Below are 22908 nucleotides of genomic sequence, written 5' to 3'. Positions count from 1 at the left end.
CACGAGACTTCAAAGTAAATTCATACTCAAACTTTCTTTGATTAGCAAAAGTAACTTCCACCATCACTGTTTTATTATCTTCATCATACATTTCTAAACATTAATAAGAAATTTTTTATAGCGTGGTCCCGCGGCATGGCCTTGGATAGGGTATGGGGGTGGAAAAACAGAAGGCAATCCTTTGGTTTAGAATCATCCACTATTTTTGGTATGATCCAATATATAAAAACGATACATTGAAATACAGAATCCTATCGCCTTTTTTTTAATAAAAAATCGTGGATAAAGAGAACTCATTTGTCTTTCCGAGACACCGAAAGTGAAATTCGTAGCTCCAATCTAAGTCTACTAACAAAGTCCCGCACGAGACACCGTAAGGCCTGTCTCGTGTGGGTTAAAACGTCAAAATTTGAGAAGGGTGATCCAATACCTGTGGTAAGTACTGTATAAAAAACATAAATACATCAGTAATACCTTCTGACTATAGAGTTCGAGCTGGGTGGCTTTTCCAACCGGTTTGTGTTTTCCCTTTTCTTGATCTACATCATCCACTAGATTTGAATTGATGAGATGCAACTCCAACTCCGGTAAGGCTAAGGATGATATTCTATAGGTTTTTGACCTGACAAGAGATTATGGCAACCTCAAAACACTCTATTTGGCCGCAACGAACGATCTTTGATTTATATACAAGCGTTGCAGTTTTTATAATGCGACTGAGAAAAGGCACTCTCAAGAGAGAATGTAAATCAAACGATCAATGGAATTTGTGAAACGCGTTTTCGACATGTTGAAGTGTAAATACTAGACAGCATTTGAACAAAAAGGCCGAAGGGATAAACAATTGTTGGCTTTGTTCTATAACCTCAAGGCTTTGTTAGGCTGCTTAGATAAAAAGAATAATACAACCCTTCTTTCACTCCCACTCAACAAACGTTCACCCCTCCTCAATTAAACCCCTATGACAAACGTTTGTTTCACCCTCCCAACCTCGAACCACGAAAGAGGAATTTAATATCAAATTTAACACCAGCACTTTCAGATTTTCACATAATATGAAATTTACTTTAGAAATTAACATTAATATTTCGTTGCGGTTTCTTTTGTTTATATCTGCCAAGGAAGGTTGGTGAACCCTTCGTCTAATGTTGCAAACACACAGGGCAGCAGTCAATCGAGCATCTTATGGCACATGGGGATATTATAGTGTGGGTCATGGCTGTTTTAACAAATATTTATATTTATGATTCTTATACTTCCCTCAGGGCATAGATAAAAGTCTGTAATCCCTTGGTTCAAAGATAATTTTTTAACAAGCTGAAAAAGAACAGTGAAACAATTCTTTAACATTGCTGCTTTAGGATTACAATAGAGAAGAATACATTACTACATAATTATATTTATCTTGATTACCAAATAAAAACATGTTTGAGGCAGTCCCGAACTACAAATCTCTTAATTACAAATCCAAGACTATAGTGTGGTTCGAGGTTGCCATCTTGGATGGGAAATTTCCCAGTTTGATGCAACCTCAAACCAAAAAGCATTGACATTTTCCATAAGAAAGTACGAATGGAAAGACAAAGGGAGAAAGAAAAAAAGAGGAACCGACCCCTTTCTTTCCCACTCCATTCTTCCCTTCCTTGACTGTCCTTCCTTTCGTACCCTTTTCTTATGGACAACGTCAATGCTTTTGAGTTGTGGTTGCACCAAACTGGGAAAAGGCCTATCCAAGATGGCAACCTCGAACCACTCTATAGCGTTTGGCTACGAGTTGTTGTTGTTAAACACCATTAATAGTCTCTATTTCACTGTAATCAATATTGTACTAAATGGCAATGTTTCATTAATTTGCGTGGTGTTGTGCGATTAAGTAAAGTTTCTATAGAGCATAGTGTGGAATTAAGTAAAAGTAAAGTAAAATTAAAGTAAAAAGTAAAGTAAAAAGTGGGTTGCTAAAATAGACTTTAACCAAAAAACGTACTAGTTTGGGGAGATTTTAAATCTTATATCCGCATTACCCTCTTTCAATAGTAGGAAATCACTGCAAAATAAAGCTTTGTGACATAAATAAGGTTTTGGTATGATACATATTCAAGAAGGGGTTTTAACTTGATGCCTTCCGGAAAACTTTTCTTAAGGCAAGTAAGATAAGTTATTTCCTGGAAAGGTTCAGTGATGGAAAAATGGAGTTTCCTTTTGATTTATGACCGATTTTGTAGAATGCTCGGGTACCTAAAATTTACCCTCTGCCTGACAACCATTTTTCTGCAGTCCTCCCAGCACTTTGCGGAAGCCAGCTCTTACCGCTTTAACTTAAATCCTCAACTTTACAAATTCATTGAAATAGTGGCTCAGTTTTGAAAGATGCTTCTTATGACACAATCTACAAGATATACACATACATGCATTATATTAATCCATTAAAATATCGGATAAGATGACAGTTGAAAATGTATCCATACTGAAAAGCCACCATTTATATGTGTCCTTGATGTACAACATATGCAGGAGGGTTGATTACTAAGCCTGCTTCTTTGCAATGGTCCTCTGGCCCACAATCAGCTTCTCTCTCCCAGCCAATGCCACTGTTAATAAGTATGATCCATGGATGATCCATCCAATAATTCCAACATCTCCAATTTTGCAAAGCATTTACAAGGGAAAATATCTCCAAGAACTCTCTTCTGATCCTTGCCAATTTTAAAAATCGTCAAAAGCCTCATCTACCTTAAAGGGAAAAGGAAATCGTAATATAATTTCAGTTTGCCCCCAAAAAATGTTCTTTTTTTTCAATAATTTTCCTGTTGAAGTTAAATTGCCCCACGTTCCTCATCAATTATCAACTTAACAAATTTTTTTGTTGGGAAACATCTCCCAACGCAGCTTCGTTCCTCGGAATCCTTGATAATATTTTGAAATGAAAACTTAGATAAATCAAAATTCGGCAGTAAATGTTCATGTTATTCCTCGGTAACTTTCGTATCTTATGTTTTCTATGTTTCTCGCATAACGAGTTCAGTCAGTCCACGTCTCAACCAGGCAAGATTTTGGGGTTTCCATTTAAAGTTGTGTTCTGGCTTCATACTACTAGCCACCCAGTGGCAGATGTTTAAAACGCACCGACCAAAAGCTCTTTTGGCGCCCTATTTTTCAGTTAAATAAACTATGTTAGATTTCATTGTTTTTTTTTATTAATGCTTGGCTAACAATATCATCTGTTAGATTTCAAGATCTAAAGGTGCATGTCCCAAAAGAGCTTTTGGTCGGCGCATTAGAGATTCATTTCAACGATTTTCAGCCTTCTGTATTGGCTCGAAATATCATAATTTTGAAAATTGTGTCAGCAAGTGATTTCAATCCTGACAATGATGAAGATTTTGGTTTTCTGTGGGATGTGTGGTACAATATGGATTGGCCAGAAGAAACCAGGAAGAGGTTTCTTTCTGTTATGAAGGAGTTGACGAATGAGAAATTACCAGATAATGTCTCAATTAAAAAAAAAGTCACCTAGAAAAATTGAAGAGTTTGTGGAGTAACTGGCATTCTGTTTCCTCTAAAAACAAAACCGATTTTGAATCACTTTTGAAAATTCTGGGGACAAAGGAATCAGTGCTTGTTGGACTTGTGGGATATCTTACATCCAGGACTTTTACAAGAGAAAGCACAACTAAACGATGCTGATCTCTTCACTGCCTCATTAAATGAACTGGCTGAGCAGTTTCAAAGTCATGAAGGGTTCATAGGATTGGCTCCTTGTGTTCAAACCTATTCTTGAACGTACGGAGTGTTGTCCTCCGCGGGAAACAGGGTAGCGTCCTTGTCGACGCGTACTCGGGGAAGCGTTTCTCACTCACATTTTCACTCAAAACTTACCTAACCTAACCTAACCGCCAAACATTGCCTGCCAGAATTGTCTATCAGAACCATAGGTGCCAAAACCAATTATCTTGAGCGATGACTTCATGCCTCTGATATATTGATCAATCGCCACGGTTAAGATGTCGTAAGCGCGATTTTCGTAAACACCTTCTGCTTTTTTTACTTTTCCTTTGATTGTTTGCCTTCTTTGATCATATGTCTTATGTACGTTTTGAAACAATTGGAAATTTCTTTTTCCAATTGGTCTGATTTAGATGATGTTGTATGTTTACCTCTCTCTCTTCTGAAAAATGCAAACATAAATTTAAATATGTTGTTTTAAAAATTACAATAAAAACATTACCATAGACTTGCAGTAAAAGTCCTATCATGCTTGTTGTACCATGTTTTTTGCATGTACGTGATCCCAACCTTAGATGCTAGGAAAGCAAATAATCGATGGCTATTACCGTGGCCGTTGGCGGGTTTAAACTTCACTGTATGCCTTGTACGCGCTTGTTGGAGTGGGAAGACATAAAAGAGACAAATCATTTTTACTAAAATCTTAGACCGAAAATTTTCCTGAAGAACGTCGTGAAGAGATGTTTTGTTGCTCACAGATTGTGCACGGCACCACTCCGTGAACTTATATTTTCTTATTAGGGACTGATTATTATCATGATCGTGGTACCCATTGTCCGAAAATATTCCTTGCTCTTCGTTAAACTTGTTCTGCATCTTCTTAATTAATTTTGTTTAAATATTTACCTAGTTACTCCAGGAACAACACCATTTTTGTGAAAAATGAAATTATTGACCAAGTCATACGTCGTTATCCCTGCGCGCACCAGGTATTAGCTGATAACGCATCATTTTAATTTTTATCTCACGGAAGAGTTTGAGCCAAAATAACTCACGAAGATCGCCATTTTTACGGAATTTATGTCCATCTCTCAAAAAGAGGGATTTCAATAAAGATTAAAGGTCACCACGTTACATTAATAAAGAATTGTTAGATAATGAACCGGTCATGCAATATGGAACTCTGGTATTCTTCGTCGCTGGCAACGTGAGATGCCTTAGCTTGCAGGAAGAACACATGAATTCTGTGGTATTTAAATCAAATCACCCTTCCATGGTAATAATTTTTACCAAGGAAGGTTGATCCGATTTTTTTATTTTATTAATTAATAAATGCTATTAATAACAGCTATTTTGTAAGACCACAGCTAAGTAAAATGGGATTTAAAGCTAGGCACGACTTATTACAGCAATCGGTTGGCACACAAAGAGGAATCGTTATGCCTGAATACAAAGCAAAAATTATCAGATATTTGAAACAATAGAAGTACAGTGATTGATTCGATACAAATTGGTAATTAGTTGGTTTTTAAGTGTTATTATAGATTCTAAACAAAGTAGAGCTTGTAATTTGAATGTGTTTTATTGATTAGGTTTTTCATTTGCGAATAAAAGTTTTTTGCTCACCACGTCACCACGCCAGGAGTTTATTCACTAGAACAGGAATTTGTGATTTTCCTTAGCGAGAATCTGCCCCGAAAGACTTCGCTTGTTCAGTGGAAGATTTCACCTCTGGGTTCACTGGACGACGTGTTGGAATAGATACTGGTATGCGAGATTTCCTTACACTATCTGTTAAGTGAAAAATAAAAGTTAACACATAGTAGTCATTCACAAATGATGTGCTTTACCTTTTTTATATTGGATTGGGATAATTCCAGCACCGTGACACAGTCTGTTCTTGGGGCTGTTCTCGGATTGTTCAATTATTATGAGCCCACACACCCAGCATGGCTCTCCAACTATGAACAACTACGAACAATTACACTTCCCTTCTGCACGGGGTTCTTGGAATAATTCCAGCAACGTGACACAGTCTGTTCTTGGGGCTGGCCTCGTATGGTTCAATTGCTATCAGGCCACACACCCATCATGGTTCTCCAAGTCTGACTCCTCCACAACTACACTCCCCTTCTGCACGGGGTTCTTGGCAACACTTGTTTCGTGGCGTATGCTTCTTTTAGCTTTTCGAGTTCGTTGCTCGTATATTCGTTACCATTGTCACTGCGAAGTGTGATGATGTGATAACCGGTTTCATTTTCAAATCTACATAGAAGAGTAATTTTTTAGGTGCTCGAACACCTCGGACTTCCTTTTCATAAAGTATACGACACAGTATCCGATGTAATTGTCTCGAAACGCGACGAAATTTAAGGCACCGTTCAGGGAGGGCTTTCTCATTAAGCCACATACATCCGTGTGTACCAACTCGCCAATTTTTGTTGCACGATTTAGTCCACCGGTAAAAAAATGGAGGCGATGACCAAGCAAGCACCGGCACAGAACTGCACAGCAGAATTTTGAGCGTCCTTGAGGCCATCAGCTACGTTCAACTTACACATTTTGTCCCAGGCGTTCATGCCACAGTTGTAATGAAGGGCGTGTTTCAGAAAAAAATGTCTGTGAAGAGCTTCATCTTTAAGAGACATAAAATTCATAGGTAGAGAGTTTTATTGATCCTATTCCTGTGGTGACGTTTCTCCCTTGGTTATGACGACGCCAGCGTTGTCAAAAATTTCCTTTATTCCACGGTCATTAGCTTTCTCAACGGAGAACAGTGTCATTTCGAGGTCTGGTACAAAAAGAATGCCGTGGATCATGCCGTCGTGCCAGTCACCATTTACTTGAGACCGGATTCAAACATCTCCAATACCTAAAACAGATAGAGGCGAGTTTTTTTTGTCGATGAATTTGATGGTTCAAGTTCCTGGGGTAAAACCTGAAAACGTTGTGAACATAGACCTATCATCGGTCATGTGTTTGGTACAACCTGAGTGTGCATGCCAATATTTTGATGGAGGAATTGAGACACTTGAAGATAAAGTATAATCGTATTCACAGTTGTCTTGCTTTCGCTGTTGTTGTTTACTGGAAGATTTATTATATATTATATTTATATTATATTTAAGGTTAAGGCTGATTCTGCTGCAGCATCTTGCTTGCCTATATATGCTTCTTTTCTCCAGCATACGTCTTCCCCATGGGTTGATTTGAATCCTCGTTGTCTACAGAAATCGCATTGAGGTCGTTTTACATTCTCTTTCTTCACTTTGTTTCGAGAACCATTGAAATTTGTTGACGATAGGTGGCATTTCGTTAATTTCGGTTTTGAGGCGAAAACCGCTTAGTCGGACTGATTTCCGATTGCTATCCCAGCCATCTTCGACATGTTTTCTTCACATCACAGGCATGTGGTCAGTAGGGAAATGGTCTTCTTACTTTCTTCAATATCATCCCAAAAGCCAAAAGAAAAGATCTATAACTTGGCGGCAGAGTTATCGTGATCTTAGTGATTTTTTTGCCCGTCTGATACTGTTGTACCGAGATCACTGAGCTGAGTAGCAAATTTTCTCTTAGCCGTGATGTGGCTATTGATATTGTTTCCTTGTTCAAACTCATAGCTCATGAATTTTGCCATCAACAAATGTTTTTTTTTTGTGATGTAATATGCTCTCATACTTTAACCGAATGTTCAATTACCTTCTTTTTAAATTCCAGAGATTACACTATTACAGGGCCACCATTGCAAAAAGGATTAGGATGCAAAAGGGGACTATCAATCTCGGCATAAATGTAAAGAAGAAGTAAATAAAAAATGGTAAAGGTAAAACTAAATGTTTTCACATTGTCATTTTGTGCCTATGATTCAGTTGTACTTCTAAATTAGAAGTACTTAAGTATTTAACTGAAGCAACAATTGGTGGTTCAATTGCCAAAGCCCTGCACAACCCAATGGAATTATTTCTTTGATTGCTTGAGAATTCTTCTCAACATTAACAAAAAGCTTCTTAATGATTTGTGCATTATTTTTTAATTCCTCAGTTGGACGATGAAGATTATGAGATTCTCTTGGAGTACGTAAGCATCATGAAACCGATTTCTATTTATTTAGATTGATTGCAAGGAGAAACTAACTGCTTTTTAGGGTTTGTTTTGCCCTGCATAATGGAAATCAAAACTGAATTGGAGGCAATGGAACTTGAAGCTTGACGATAGGTTGGATACCAACATTTATTTCAATAAGCTAGCTTATTTAATAATATAAACTCATATTTGAATTTAGATTTGGTTATTTATTTCGAGTTGACGATTATCTTCTTGCAGCAGTTTACCACCAGAAACTTAAATTTTCCTTGCTCAAAACGAACACTGGAAAAAAGTTCGCTAGGGATCGTCTGAATGCAAGAATCGTAAATGTCGTTATGGTGTCTTCACGAACATGTAAGGGAAGTGAGGATAATCCCCTCCATTTCGACAACGATGTTTCTCCCACTAAAGACGAAGTGGATTCTTATGTTTCTGACAAAGATAAGAGCCTTTCTATGCTCGATAGACACCCTGCAATGAAGAAGGTTTCGTTGTCGTACGACACTGCCTTGCCTTCCAGTGAACCTTTCAAAAGACTATTTAGTATTGCAACTCTAGTTTTTTTAAAGATTTATTACTAGAAACTTTTATAACTTAAAATAAGTCGCAAACTGTAAATCAATGTTCATATTTTAAATACAAATATTCTGAATGTGTTACTTACTGTATGTTAAAAAAACTATAGTTTCGTGTGATTTCAATCGTGATTTCAATCGCGATTTAAATCAAAATCAAAAGTCATGATTGATTGGTTGATTTTATGTTTTATAAGGTGATTGATTGATTTTGATTTGTTTTGTTTTTGTTTGCTTGTTCGTTTTTGATTGATTGATTTTAATAAAATTTTAATTTTCAATTGATCTTTTGAACACTGCTTCTAATGGATGACAGTGTTTTTAATTTATAACTCTTGACTTTTATTTCGTTCCACCCTTGTTAAGCCAAGTAATTTTATTGATGTCGATGGCAAAGAGCTGGCTGCAAAAAGAGAATCAAAGTTGGCTGACAAAAATGTGGAAACCGCAGCTGTTGCTACCATGAACCCGGACCCCCTCGCACTTTCCCTAAACTATTTAGAATTGAAAGTTTAAGGTTGGAGGTGTAAATGTAAGAAATAGGTTGATTCACTTGCAGTTGAAGTTTATTTAATTAATTTTTACTTCTAATCAAAACTGTCTTCTAAACAGAATACCACTGTGTTGCTATTGGGGGCTTGCTCGAGATGTTCCAGTCCTCAGTTTATCTATACAACTGGGTAAGTTTTCGCCAACAATTTAGGTGTGAATTTGTCTCTCTTTTTCTTAGAAGCAATAATCCACACATTAATTGCTGGTAAAATGATCTTCTTTATACTTAAAAAAAATCTAAATGACATAGCACACATTTCCAAAGCTATCTTTCGAGCGTATGTTTTATTGGTGATTATGCCTTCGGCGGAGCCGACACCCCCCACCAGCCTCCAAATGTAGAAGCCGCGTAGCTGTTGATAGCTAGGAGAAATTTTTGCTCATATTAATAGGACTAATTGTGTTTTTAAAGAGAACTGAATATCGATGGCTCCACTGATGTGGCCGTCCTGGATGCTGGATTTCAAGATTTCTGCTTAAATCAAAGATCCTTTACAAATTGTGGAACAGATGTGACGGATTTCGGGATGAGATTTGTACTTCCACATTTATTAGAGCTAAGGGAATTTGAAGAATTTGAACATTGGAATTTCAGTTTTGATATTCTGAAAAAAGTCTTCTTCTTTCATAGTCTTCTTTCATCTTCAACTTAACTTCTAAATGTGTTACCAAAGGAAAAAGTATAGTTGCAGCCGTTGCAGCCTCCTATTTCCGTTCTATCGGATCCTTCCACCGTTTCGAGACCCAAGACCTCATCTTATTGCAAACATAAACGTTGAACTCACGATCATTGAGGAGGTCGTTATTTTAGTGTTTAAACTCTAAATTGACAAACTGTTTTTTTCTTGGTGCTTAAATGATCTGAAAAGGATCGAATACGCCTCAGAGCCGACATTGAAAACCTTAAAAAAAATGTCATTTTCACTGCAGACACCACGCAGAAAGTTAAGTCCCGAATCTTTTTTCAAATAAATTTTCTTACCCTAAAGATAGAAGAAAATCTAGAAAACTTTATAGAAAACTGGAGCAAATACGGAGACAAGAAATTCCTCAAGCCGGAGATCTCACTAAAATCTCGAGAATCAAAAATTGTAATTTTTCATATTGTCTATCCTTCCTACAAGATTTAACGAATATTCAATTTATTTCCTAAGATTGCTCGATGCTTAAATTATTATTACGAGTGCGTCTGCTCCAAACTAGCGCAGTACCAACAAACAAATAAGATCAAAACATTCTTTAAGGATCTTCACAAACGCAGCGAAGGTATGTATTCTCAAATATTTGTTTGCACAAATATTGATTGTTTACGCGATTTTATACGTTTATCGTTCCAACATCATTCGACTACAAGAGAGCCAAGAAAAAGCTCGTTCCGGAATAGTCATCTTTACCATAAGACAAATCTTCGGCTTTGTATACTTTGTTTAATTTTTTTGTTTTTTGCCAAAATTTGTTGTACACCCTGGCTTTGTGTTGTGTCTGATCCATCCGGATCAAACACGTGGTTGCGGCAGCTTCTAACCACCATCACCTAATGTCTTGTCTTTAATAGAGATTAAACCCTGTTGGGAACATTTAAACCCCGACCCCAAGGAACCTAGTCATTCTGTTGAAATCACTGGCGAAGAGCTCGCGACACGAAAAGGAAGTGAAGTTGGCTGACGTGAAAGTGGAAGCTGTATCTGTTGCCAATGGTGAGGAAGTTGCACAACATCGCTGCCTGCACTCCTGTGGTTGTGCACTCCGCCCCTAGTAGCATTTTACTTTAGCCTATCTTTATTTCTTTTAAATCTATGGCTGGCTGCGTTTTTGCCCAACAGATTTGACCCCTGACAGATTTCTTACTTATGTCTGTCGGGATGTCAACTTTGAGGAGTTCGCAGCGGAATTATCGGGAAAAAGATTCCCCGGGCTGTTGAGGAAACCCAAAATGTTCTTTTTCAATGTCTGCCGTGGACATAAACTGAATGAAAGTAATTTGTTTGCTAAAATATATATGTTTAATTTCAGTTAAAGTTTAATTTTTTATTGGTACAGTTATGATCCCAGCCTTTTCTTCAGTTGCTCCGCCGGGGAAATCGAGTGGGGAGAGAATGAGTATGGAGAGGATTACCATACGTACTGCCGAGGAGCTGATATATTGTGATAGAGAAAAAGAAGCAAATAAATCGGCCCCCCTACGATCATCTTATTGTTGCCATCACGTCCCACGGGTATTAAGTGTCCTTCCAGACGTCATATTCCCAATCAATTGGGAATATGACGAAGGAATTTTGATCGATATCAAATTTTCATAAAGGACAATCTGCAGCCGGGGGGTGGCGTTTACCCCCACGTTGCGCAAGTAGCATTGGATAACATCATCAAAAACAACTTTTGGAAGAAATTTGAATATACTCATCCAAGAGGAGTCAAGTATTCCTGTACGCTGGTGTTGAAACTTTCTTATCGTTTAAGTATGTACAAATATTTTTATTTTATTTGTACATTTTTATAATTTCGTTTTATTTTGATTTTTTAGAATATGATGTAACAATCATTGATTCCGTTAAGGAGAACGCGATAACGGACGCTTACATGAAGCTTTACGAAACCCTGTATCGGCACCGAAAAATCCCCGGATATGTTTTCCGCAAGAAGGAAGGAGTTGCAGCTGCTGTGTTCCATCATCCACCTGCTGTGACTACAACTTTTGTTGCTGGTGTTGAATTCTCTAGTGCGGATATTCGGTACCGCAACCGCCCTGTGCAGGGATACCAAGTAATTTTTGACGGCACTGCAGCACAGCCCTTGGCCGAGTCGAAAGAGGAATATTTAGTCGGAGAAGAGAACAAAAAGATTGAAATTGAAGAACAGAGAAAACTTGAAATTGAAAAAGAGAAGAAGCAGGTAGAAATTGAAGAAAAGAGAAAGTTAGAAATTGAAAAAGAGAAAAAAAAGGCAGCAATGGAAGAACTAAGAAAACAATATGAAGAATGTGAACTAGAACAGTCAAACATTAAAAAAAAATTGCGGAACTACAGGAAGAGAAAAAGCGGACGGAAGAAAAGACAGCGGCAACTAATCCAGACGTCATATTCCCAATCAATTGGGATGGACTATCTTCTAAGGTAACGCAAAAAAATTAGAAATATTGACACCATTTTCCATTTCAACCAGTTATCCCTTTATATTACTTCGATTCTCCCTTTTATCTCCCTTATATTACTTCTAAAATTGATTAATTGTAAATATTTATATCTAAGCCGTGTCTAAACAATTTAGTAACGCATACGCATGAGTAGACCAAAAATGTAAATATATAAAGATTGTACGAGATATTATTGACATCTTAACTTCTGAAGTTATTTCTGATTATTTAATAAAGCGCAGTTAAGAAAAACGAGATCTTGTTGTTATTCGATTTCCGTTACTTTCGTCGGAAAAAAATGAAAAACATCTGCATTACTCACTCTAAGAGAGAAGCGGCGACGTTGCCAAGTTACAACAATGTCCAAGAAAAATTAGGTTTCCAGCAAATTTCACAACGCAGCTTTTTAACTAGATGAGCTACCATTCTCCATCTAGTGGCCAAAAAAGAACTAAATTGTCTGCCCGAAGCAGAATCAGCATCGGCAGACTTTTTCTACATGACCTTATGGGAGCCGCGCCTCCTCATTTCCTCCTTCATGCCTCTTGGAAGTTAGAAGCCAATAAAAGCACGAAATTACCTTGTCTCGACTTTTTCACCCGAGAAACTCGAGGAGAAATAGAAACACAAAGAAATACAAATGCATCCTTTTAAGCCAATTTGGCTACAGTGTAATATAACTAACGGATGCAATAACTAAAAGGACGTCCATAAATTACGTAACGCGATTTTCGGTTTTTTTTTCCACCCCCCTCCCCTACGTAACAAAGTGTAACAAAAGTACGAACCCCCCTAAAAATACGTAACAATTTTCTAACCCCCCCCCCTTTTTAAATTGAAATGCAATTTTTCTAAGAATAATTTTCCATTTATAATTGGTAATACATAAACTAATTTTCGTGAATGCTGTTTTATTCATAAAAATTAAGAAGCGGATGACGAGATGACTCTGAACAGAGTCTTCTCTGTTCAGGAAATGGCTATTCAATATGTTGATTTTTCACCGCTAGATGGCATTTGCAATAGCCAAAATTGTAAGTAACGCAGCGCAAAATCCTTCCCCTAACCCTATAGATGTTATTCCAATGAAAAAGTAGTAGACATGCCAAAAAGTCGTGCGCAGTTTACGCCGATGCGCACCACAGCGGCCGATAGCAGAACTAAGATTGTTATTACGCTTGACACCGTTTGTAGGCTAGATCCTTTGTTCGACAAGTAGACGGTTCTCGGGGGTTTTAGGGTTCTGATTGAAAGATCGATGGTGCTGTCACCTGGGTCGTCCGATAACGACGCGATTTTTTTCTAAAATTAAGTTATCATTCCGTTAGCGCGTTCTGATCAGTATTTTTTCTTTGGTTTTACTTGAAAATGCAAAATTACAATTATGAATACGGTATCAGCAGACGTTCACGAAAAATTGAAATCGATGCCACGAACATAGCCATCGCCTTATATTTCAAAACCTTTAGACAAAAAGTCTTTTTTTAACCTATATTTAAGATTTATCATAAAATATTAATTCGAAAATATGTCCACGACAAGGTTTTCTCGTATTGGCGAGGAATGTCCCAAAATGAAAATGCGCGATGATTTACACTCCTGCCAAAATAAAGATTTTGTTATCAAACTTACCGGCAGTCTTATAAGTTCAGGATGGGGTCGATTTCCTATGTGTAAGCTAACAGAAGCAAGCTCCAATCAGAATTCCGTATTCCATGTTGATAAAAAGAGACAGCACAAGAATGTGACACTGACGGACACTGAAGGACAATAGTTCGATCTCTTTCGTTATGCGGTAAAAGGAAATATCCGTAATTGAATTGTCTATATTTTTTGGGTTACTAACAGACGTACTTCTGCTCTTCCACATGGGCTTTGGTTCCTCAAGTTCCACCATGAATATGACTGACGTAATAATGACAGACAGACAGAAGCCAAAATCACTTTCGGGATATAGGCCTGTGCAAGGGAAGGAATATCCTGAGGAGCCATTGATTTTTGATTGATTGAATGATTGAGAAAAAAATGGAATCAATGTAAAACTGCTGGGCTTGGTTGGCTATGGATAGTTGGAGTTCGAAAAAAAATTAATGGTCAGAAGAATAGTAGATCTCCTTGCTTTTTTTCAAAATCAGCCGCTAGATGGCGTGGAGAAATTACGTCTTTAACTTAAACTTAAACTTAAATGATAGCAATTGTAGCAAAAATGAAAATTTGTTCATGCATTTTCAAGGGAAATAGCATGTAGTCCACTTACACACCCGTTTAGTGGCGTGATTCCGCTACATATTTTTAGTAAAATGAGTGGATCCCCCTCTTATGGGAAATTGAACACGGAGACTGGAAACCATATCTCCATACCCGTGGTCTAGGTAATACTTTGACTAAATTTGTTTGCAACACTAATTTCAGTAGAAAAGGCCAAGTCAATTTAATTCAATCTGGCAACCGAGAGTAAGGGAATAAGGAAACAAAACGAAAGCCATTAGCAGACGACGCACCTTGCTCACTCTCGCTGCTAATGACTGCAGGGTTAAGAGCTCTCCCCACTTCAACGGTCTGGTGGATGGCGACTCATCATTAATCTAAAATACAAACACAAATACAATCTTGGCCTTCAGGCACATATACTTCCACCATAAACCATTAACCACAAAATGGAAGCTGGTGACGCTAGGCGTAGGCACGCGGCACAATTTAGTGTGCTTTTGCTGCTTCTCTTTTTTCATAATCCAGTCTCAACTTAAGTGCTTCGTTTTCCTTGATCAAAATTTCTATTAATTCGTAATTTGACTTTAACTTCTCTCTTATTTCGTCCAATTGATTTTGCAGAGCATCAATTTTCTTCATTGAGTGTTTTTGTGTGTGCTGCATTACTTGACTGTCATCATACGTCAAATCGTCTGTCAAAAGAATTATGCTTTGATCTTAGAAAATGCAAGTTAAAAAATTAAGTTAGTAGTTTAAAAATCTTCATTTTTGGTTTGCCTAAAATAAAAAAATTAAGGCATTTAAAACACTATTAATAATATTCGATTAATACGATTAATGCATCTTTTTCCTTGAAGAGAATATCAATCAACTCTTCTTTTGACGTAAGTTGTTCTAAAGATAGATCTGAAGATAGTTATTCTAAAGAAGATAGTAATGTTGTGTACTGTGAGAGCAGCGTCGTTATTCAACTCACATAACGATTTATAAACAGGGCGATCAGCCTTATCAATCATACTGTTTACAGTCATCCAAGGCAACCGAAGCAGCCATTTGGCTCGCCATTGAGCGTCTTCTTCATTACTGCTAGAAGCCATTAAACTTTGTTTCTATAGGGAAAATATTATATTATTGGAACTTCCGTTTGTTGTTTGTTGTTTTTGTTCAACACCAACCCGGGGTTTCTGACGTTCCGGCCCACGTCTTTCCAGCCCTTCCGGTCCGACCTAATTTTGTTTTACTGATCGGCCGGAATGCGTTCCATTTCGGCCCTAATTGGCAAGAATTTGTTTACCCTTTCCTCCGTACCACAAAATAGAAGCCGGCTACGCTTTTGCTGCTTCTTTTTGTTCGTATTCTAAGCGCATCTTTAATGCATCTTTTTCCTTGATGAGAATAGCAATCAACTCTTCTTTTGACGTAAGTTGTTCTCTTAGTTCTTCTAGTTCCTTTTCCAGAGCAGCCATTTTTTTTATTAACTGTTGGCGCGTACACTGAATGGGACTTTCGGGTGACGTCGAATCGTCTGTCAAAACGATTACGCTTTCTTCCTGGATATTAATGGAAATTAAGGTTATTAGTTTTAATAAACATAAGAGCGTTAATTCAGTAATGAACTAATAATTAACAGAAAATTTAACTTTAAGTAAGAACAACAGTAGAAATTAACATAATCACCTTCAAAGAAGATAGTAATGTTGTGTACTATGAGAGCAGCGTCGTTATTCAACTGACATAACGATTTATAAACAGGGCAATCAGCCTTAATAATCATACTGTTTACAGTCATCCAAGGCAACCGAAGCAGCCATTTGGCTCGCCATTGAGCGTCTTCATCATTACTGCTAGAAGCCATTAAATCTTTGTTTCTATAGGGAAAATATTATATTATTGGAACTTTTAAATTTTGAGCCACAACATTACCTAGCCTAGCATGATAGCCCTCGACAGGACTATCAGTATCTTATATTATATGTATACTATATTATTATGTATCAGTATCTAGTACAGTTCTAATGGCCACATTGAAAGATGACCACATTTTGGGTTTCCAAATTGCATGCTTGATCCAATATTTTTCCACATAGTTAAAAAGAGCAATCGTAAGAGCTCTACGGGCATGAGATTTAAGGTCGTTAAAGGAGCTTCTAATGAAACGATGGGGCAATAAATTTAAAGACATTAGTTTCCGACAAAACCGACGTATTCTAGGGTCGTTACAATAAAATTTAGATAAACCAAGCTTCTGAATCTTCCTGAAAATCGCTTGATAAAAATGAAAGCAACAACCATGAATTTCAATTCCCGGGAGAACTCTTAAAAAGCCCTTCCATGCTGCTGATTCAAAATCTAGACTTACTTCTAATAATTGTAAAGAACCATGAGGGCTATACGGCTTAATAAGTTCAGCAACAATACGCAAAAGTTTGACATAAGCAATTGTGGTTCGACAAGACATTAAATCAAAGAGGAGAGGTACCGATTTAACATTACCCTTCTTTCTGATTGTAGTGTGGATTCCCAAAAGCTGATGGAAGGGTTTCGGGACAATAGAAAATGTACCATCTGCTTCCCATCTTCTTGCCTTTGCTAATTTCTTTAACTGGCGCTTAGTCGCACAAATTACAATCCACAATTACAATCCAAACACTCTAAAGGTTCTGTCGGACAGATTTGCTGTTGGATAAGAGGCGTTGATGCATTTACATTCGTTTCTTCAATTTCCGAAGTGATTGAATTGATGTAACAATTGTACTATTGACGCTATCGTCGTTGAAATTTACCACTTCAGAACGGCAATGGGCTTCTGGGGTTGAACAAGTGGCCGTTGTCTCCACAGAAAACAGCTCCGGATCACATGCGTAGCCTTGGTCCAATGAACTCTGAACCCACTCTGGTTTGAGACAACGGATCTTCCATCTTCTTGAGTACGAGTATTTGTCGCCTTTCGCAGAGGGAGTTAAGATAAGGTTGGTTTTACCCTTTTCGAGTTGCGCAGAGTATTGGCCGCCGCTAGCTTCAAAAATCTTCTTGGTGGCGTCACGCTTCTTGACTGATATCTGATAAACACACATAAAAAATTTCACGTGGCATAAGACTTGTCTTCATAGAATTTTCGCTACTATGACACAATTGTGCCACACAGTAAAGCGTGTGAGTTGTAGGAATACTTTGAGAATCTAAACTATCATAAATAAGGACGTTTGTTGGTTTTCCGTACCCGTATGCAGCCGTAATCCAATGATTTTGTGAGGTGTAAATGATTGGAATATATGGTTCTTTCTCAATCACTGAATAGATTCTGGCCCCAGTGCACATTGTACAAACCACCAATTCCAGGAAACTCTGTCCTTAATAAGGCAATTTCCGCGTTAATGTGCTCAGTGTTGAGATACCACCCTTTGGCAGTTTCTTGAATTTCTTCTTCTTTTATAGTTTCATTGGATCGAGTATCGAGAAAGTGTTTTACTTGAGAATCCAACTGTGCAAACAAAACAATGTCTTTTCAACTTGACAATCGTCGTACGGGTCTGGTAGGATTTTTTTAGTTGGCTTAGGAACCGCCTGATATATAATTTTTAATATATATTTTCCATCCTTAATTTATAGTTGGAAAAGAAAAATTCTTTCTCTTTGTGAGGTATTTATCAAATTTTCAACCATGATTTGTGATGGTGATGAATCTCGAGACGGGGATTCAGACGCAGATCTCGAACGTGATGAAGACCGGGATTTAAACGCAGATTTCAATCCTGAACGTGAAGATGTAGAATTTAATCTTGACGATTCCTATTTACATTTGATTGCAACACAAATTATGTTGGATATTTTGGAGATTCGCGTGTTTTTTTCCAATTCCATAGTTTAGTTACACCTGCTATAATATGTATTTAAATTTGAGCTTCATGATTGAACTTTTTTTTCTGCTGCTGGCGCCATTACACTGCGGTTTTCTCCTTAAATGTTTTGTACATTGTTAATATTTTAAAGTTTTTATTGGCCAAAAGTAAACGAGAGATTATACATCGACAAGGAAAAGATTTATGTACCAGTTAAAAAGTAATGTTTGATTGTTGTGAAATGGTACTTCCATTTCCAAATAAAAAATCAACGAACATGAGTATATTTAAAATATCGTAAAATAGTATATTTTTTATAACAAATTTTAATATAAAATTGTTTTTAATACACCGATTGATTTCCACATAAAAATGTATCATACTTTGTAATATAATAGATCATTTTTTGGCCATAAAATATATCTTTCTCGTAAATGTCTTATCAAGTTACTTATTGTTATAGTTTTAGCAAAACTTATAACAGAAAATTTGGAATACAATATATATTATCGTTTTTCTTTACAATATCTCTGTTTTAGACATATACGTAATGTTGAAAAAATATATTTTTAACAGTGTATGGACAGAAGTAAGCGTTCGTGAACTTGATGCTTCATCATCAATGATGTAAAAGAATGTTTCTTCACTGATATTCGATAAAGCCGAACTAAAATGTGTAACATAAATATTAAACTTTTTCTGTTTTCCTTTTCGGACCTGTTAGTTAAATTCTCTGGAGACCACCATCTTGTATTGCGTCCAAATTTTGGCATCCTTACATGCTTTTTTTAAATATTCAATCAATTTCCACATTCTTTGGTCGGACTGTTCCTCATCAGCAGTGCTAATGCTAATGGTCAAGGCTTCATTTAAATCTTTTTCGATTTCTGTTAAGCCCCAAATTCTGACATAACCTTTATATTGTGTTGCTTTCTATTGCTCTTTGTTTATTGTTTTTCTAAACTTGTTTCAGATTTGGGTGTCGGTGAAAAACATTTTGTCGAACCATCTTTAGTATCAGCAGTGCCATTGCTTGTTCAAGTCTTTAGTAAAACTCCACATTGGGGTCTAATGTTTTATTGTGTTGCTTTCTTTTGCTATATTTTTGATTTGGTTTCTCAACTTTTTAGATCCACAAAGTATAGATGGAGGGGGGAAAACATCATATGCCAAGGAGTGTTACCTCCAAGGCAAAGGGTTCTTTATCCCAAATAACATCAGACAAACTTCTAAGAGATTCAAACTATTAGCTAGCAGGGGGTATTCTCATTTGCGTTGGAGATTGTTCATCCATTTACTTGGGCACATTTAATGGAACTTCATTGGTTGTGAAACTTGACTACATTACAAATCCAGAAGTGTCATCTGCGAAGGAAATTTTACTAAAAGAAGTATAGGGAATTTTATTCGTCTATTTCATTAGTCTTGAACATGTGAACGTCATAAAATGTTTAGGATTTTATCTACAACGTGGATTTTTCCTTTTACAACTATCCCTAATCTGCATTTATAAAGACAAGAAACGGATTACTCTAAAAAGCTTAAAAGGCAACTAGCTAACGCGATTGGAAAGCAAAGGAAACGGAAATTGATTTGAAACGCGAAGCAACATTACAAATTCTTAAAAGGACTTGACTATCTCCACAGAAAGTCAAATGTCCATGGTAATCTCAGAAGTCCTAAGGTTTGCCAGCAAAACAAAAGAAGGCTACCAATCAAAGTTAACAGATTTCAGAGAATTGCACGCTCAATTAAGTAAAAAAAAATGTCGAAGTACGTTTCGTCAATCCTAACTAAAAAAGTCAAACCCCACTTCGTTTGAAGCGCCGGAAGTGTTTGTGTGTATTGAGAAGACAAAGCAGGATGAGGGAATGAAGCAACCTTGAGGAATTGTTCTAGGAGAAAGCACAATTTTTCTCAAAGCCGAAACTGTAGCCATAGAGAATAAAGTAAGCTGTTGTGCCAAACCTATGGCATACATATGTGTGTTGAATTAGTACGTTTTTCAATATGCCTATCCTGATTCCCTCCACATAGTTTTTTGCTTGTTTGAGAGGTTGTTGTAAATTCCAAAAACGACTGTAAAAACCAATGCAACTATTTCCAATTTTGTGGCTCGTGTAAATGCTGTGGATTTGAATCTTAATGTATCTTGAAGTTTTGTTAACAAAGTTACGCAATTTCTCTAGAAAGGTGTGGTATATTTATAAACCGATTATTCCAAAGTAATTTTTCCATATTGCATAAGGTCTTATTGGACCAGTAAAAATAAATAACTAACACAAGAACGAAAGAAAATTTCCATACTTTTCGATGACCTTGATCAAGGAAGTTTACAACCTTGGCAGCGTCTTTAGCTAAAAGTCAAGGACTTGCACACATCCTATACCAATCAAAAGAACTTTGTTTTGTTTCCAGCGGTTTTGAGATAACGCATTTGTATTAACCTTGGAATTAGTATCTATGCTGACTCTTTTATCTGGTTTACAAAAAGGACCGATATGTCTATTCATTTCCTATCTCCTTTTCCACTAAACAATGGAAATTCATGTCCACTTTTCAAAGACAAATATTAAACTTTTTTTGAGGACGAAAATGTCCATAACAAACGTGGATATTTTTGTCCTGAACGGGGTTCCTGGAATATATTGTACGTAAAAAAGTTGACTAAATTTGTACAATAGTGACGTCAATTCTTTTGAAATGGTTATGCACGAGCTATTGTATCATTGCTACTTTCACTTGCAATGAAGATCTTCAATTCTCCCTCCATTTTCCATGTTGTTCAGCGCATATTTGTTTTGCAATTTCTGCAATTCTTATTCCATCTTTCAAACTTGCTTAGTAGCCTTTTTGTTGTTTTATGCCCATCACTGAACTCACTTTAATTAAAAAGCACGAAACGGAAAGTGAAGATGAACGTGAAAAGGATGTATACATTTACAAAATTTTCAAAATAGAGAGAATAACAAGAAAACAAAGAAACAATTCGAAATCTACAAACAAATAACACAGGCTGAGCCGAAAGAAAAGGATTCAGAGATTGCTAAATTAACTAAACTGAACTTATTCTTGCAAACAAGTAACAAAAAGTAATTATTTATTTCCCCACCGAATGCTTCATATCTTTTCATTTTATCATTACAGCCTTGCCGGAAAAGATCGAAGAAACTGCAAGATCTTCTAAATCCAACAAAGCCTCTGAGCCAATAGCGGATTGGAAGGATGAAGTGATTTCTACAGTGTTGAGTCTTTTATTATTTATATTTAATCCCAGTACTTTGATTATTTACCATGTTTTCCAGGCGAAGCTTAATTTAAACACAAAACAAGAAAGGGAATTGAAAAGCAAATACAAGTCCTCATTACTTGCAAGAGCTTGCCTTACATTTTGCTTCCCTAATGAAGTATTTGCAAAGTCAGTTGTAAAAGGAGGAAATCAGCAGTTATCCAAAGACGACCCTAAATTGGACGCACACAAAGTAGACGATATATGCGGTATGCAATCTTATTTCGCTCGTTTTTTTATTATGTGTATTAAAGAGTGTGTGGCACTATGCCTATTTTAGAATTTGTCATGGCCCGCTTTCCAGAGTCTTACCGGAAGAAAATCTTAAACACCCTAGGATATAAAGTACGAAATCTGAAGCGAAAAGCCAACGCCACGGAGAAATCAACGGATGATTCAACTGAAAAACTGGTTTCAAAAAAGGACCTATACGTCTATTCATTTCCTATCTCCTTTTCCAATAAACAATGGAAATTCATGTCCACTTTTCAAAGACAAATATTAAACTTTTTTTGAGGACGAAAATGTCCATAAAAAACGTGGATGTTTTTGTCCTGAACGGGATTCCTGGAAAATATTGTACGTAAAAAAGTTAACTTAATTTGTACAATAGTGACGTCTATTCTTTTGAAATGGTTATGCACGAGGTATTGTATCATTGCTACTTTCCCTTGCAATGAAGATCTTCAATTCTCCTTCCATTTTCCATGTTAATTTTATGTTAATTAAGTTTGAAAAGAATCGATTCTTTAATTTCTCCAATTCTAATTCAGTCCATTCTTTTTCTTGTTAGTATTCCATTCTTTAATGCACAAAAAAAGACGACTTCTTTTTGGGAATGCTATGCAATCAATAAATTCCATCAAAATGAAAAAATGAACATATTTAAAGCGCACACGCCATATATTCCAGTATCACCATAAAATTATGAAGCGTATTATGTTGTGCCTGATCATCAGTTGATTTTTTTGTTATCGTAATTACGATTTGAGACACTAGCAGAAGACGAATTTTCTATACACCCACTGCAGCGTAGTGTCAATACTGGAGGCCTAATACCTTACGCGGTAAAACTTTTTAAACATTTCGTATCACTTAAAAATGTTTCGTACAAGGGGAAGAGATGATTGGGATAATCATTATGACGAGCCATTTTACGAATAAGATGATCTAGAAGATGAAGGTGATTGATAAACTCTTTCAACAGACTTTCGAAAGACTTCCAGGACATACTTGTTTATGTCCTTAAGTTTTTATATTTTTTGGACATGCATAACCTTTGACAGTTGACACACGATTGGTAGAAGGCTTTAAACACGTATGTCTGACATAAACAGAGAGACTTAAAAAGACGGGGAAGTTGTGCTGCTGCTTTCTGTATAGAAACCTGGGTTTACGTAAGCCCAAAGGTTTTGCATTTCAAGACCTCCTCTTAAACTGCGGACTTAGCAAAGACCAAATTAAAGAGTGGAATTTCTTTAAAAGTCTCTCAGGCTGACA

The 22908-nt window shown here is 36.6% G+C and overlaps 1 long non-coding RNA gene across 1 annotated transcript; it reads right to left on the bottom strand.

Moving 5' to 3' along the window:
• Positions 1-3293: 3293 nt before the first annotated feature.
• On the bottom strand, positions 3294-22403 carry LOC124321121. Its single transcript, XR_006914152.1, has 3 exons — positions 22393-22403; positions 19343-19345; positions 3294-3768 (listed from the first exon to the last, which is right to left on the bottom strand). It is a non-coding gene; the product is annotated as an uncharacterized LOC124321121 (long non-coding RNA).
• Positions 22404-22908: the final 505 nt, after the last annotated feature.

This window comes from Daphnia pulicaria, chromosome 1 (assembly GCF_021234035.1).
Source record: "Daphnia pulicaria isolate SC F1-1A chromosome 1, SC_F0-13Bv2, whole genome shotgun sequence".
In the NCBI taxonomy this organism is placed as follows: Eukaryota; Metazoa; Arthropoda; class Branchiopoda; order Diplostraca; family Daphniidae; genus Daphnia; species Daphnia pulicaria.
This window is presented reverse-complemented; position numbering and strand designations above follow the sequence as displayed.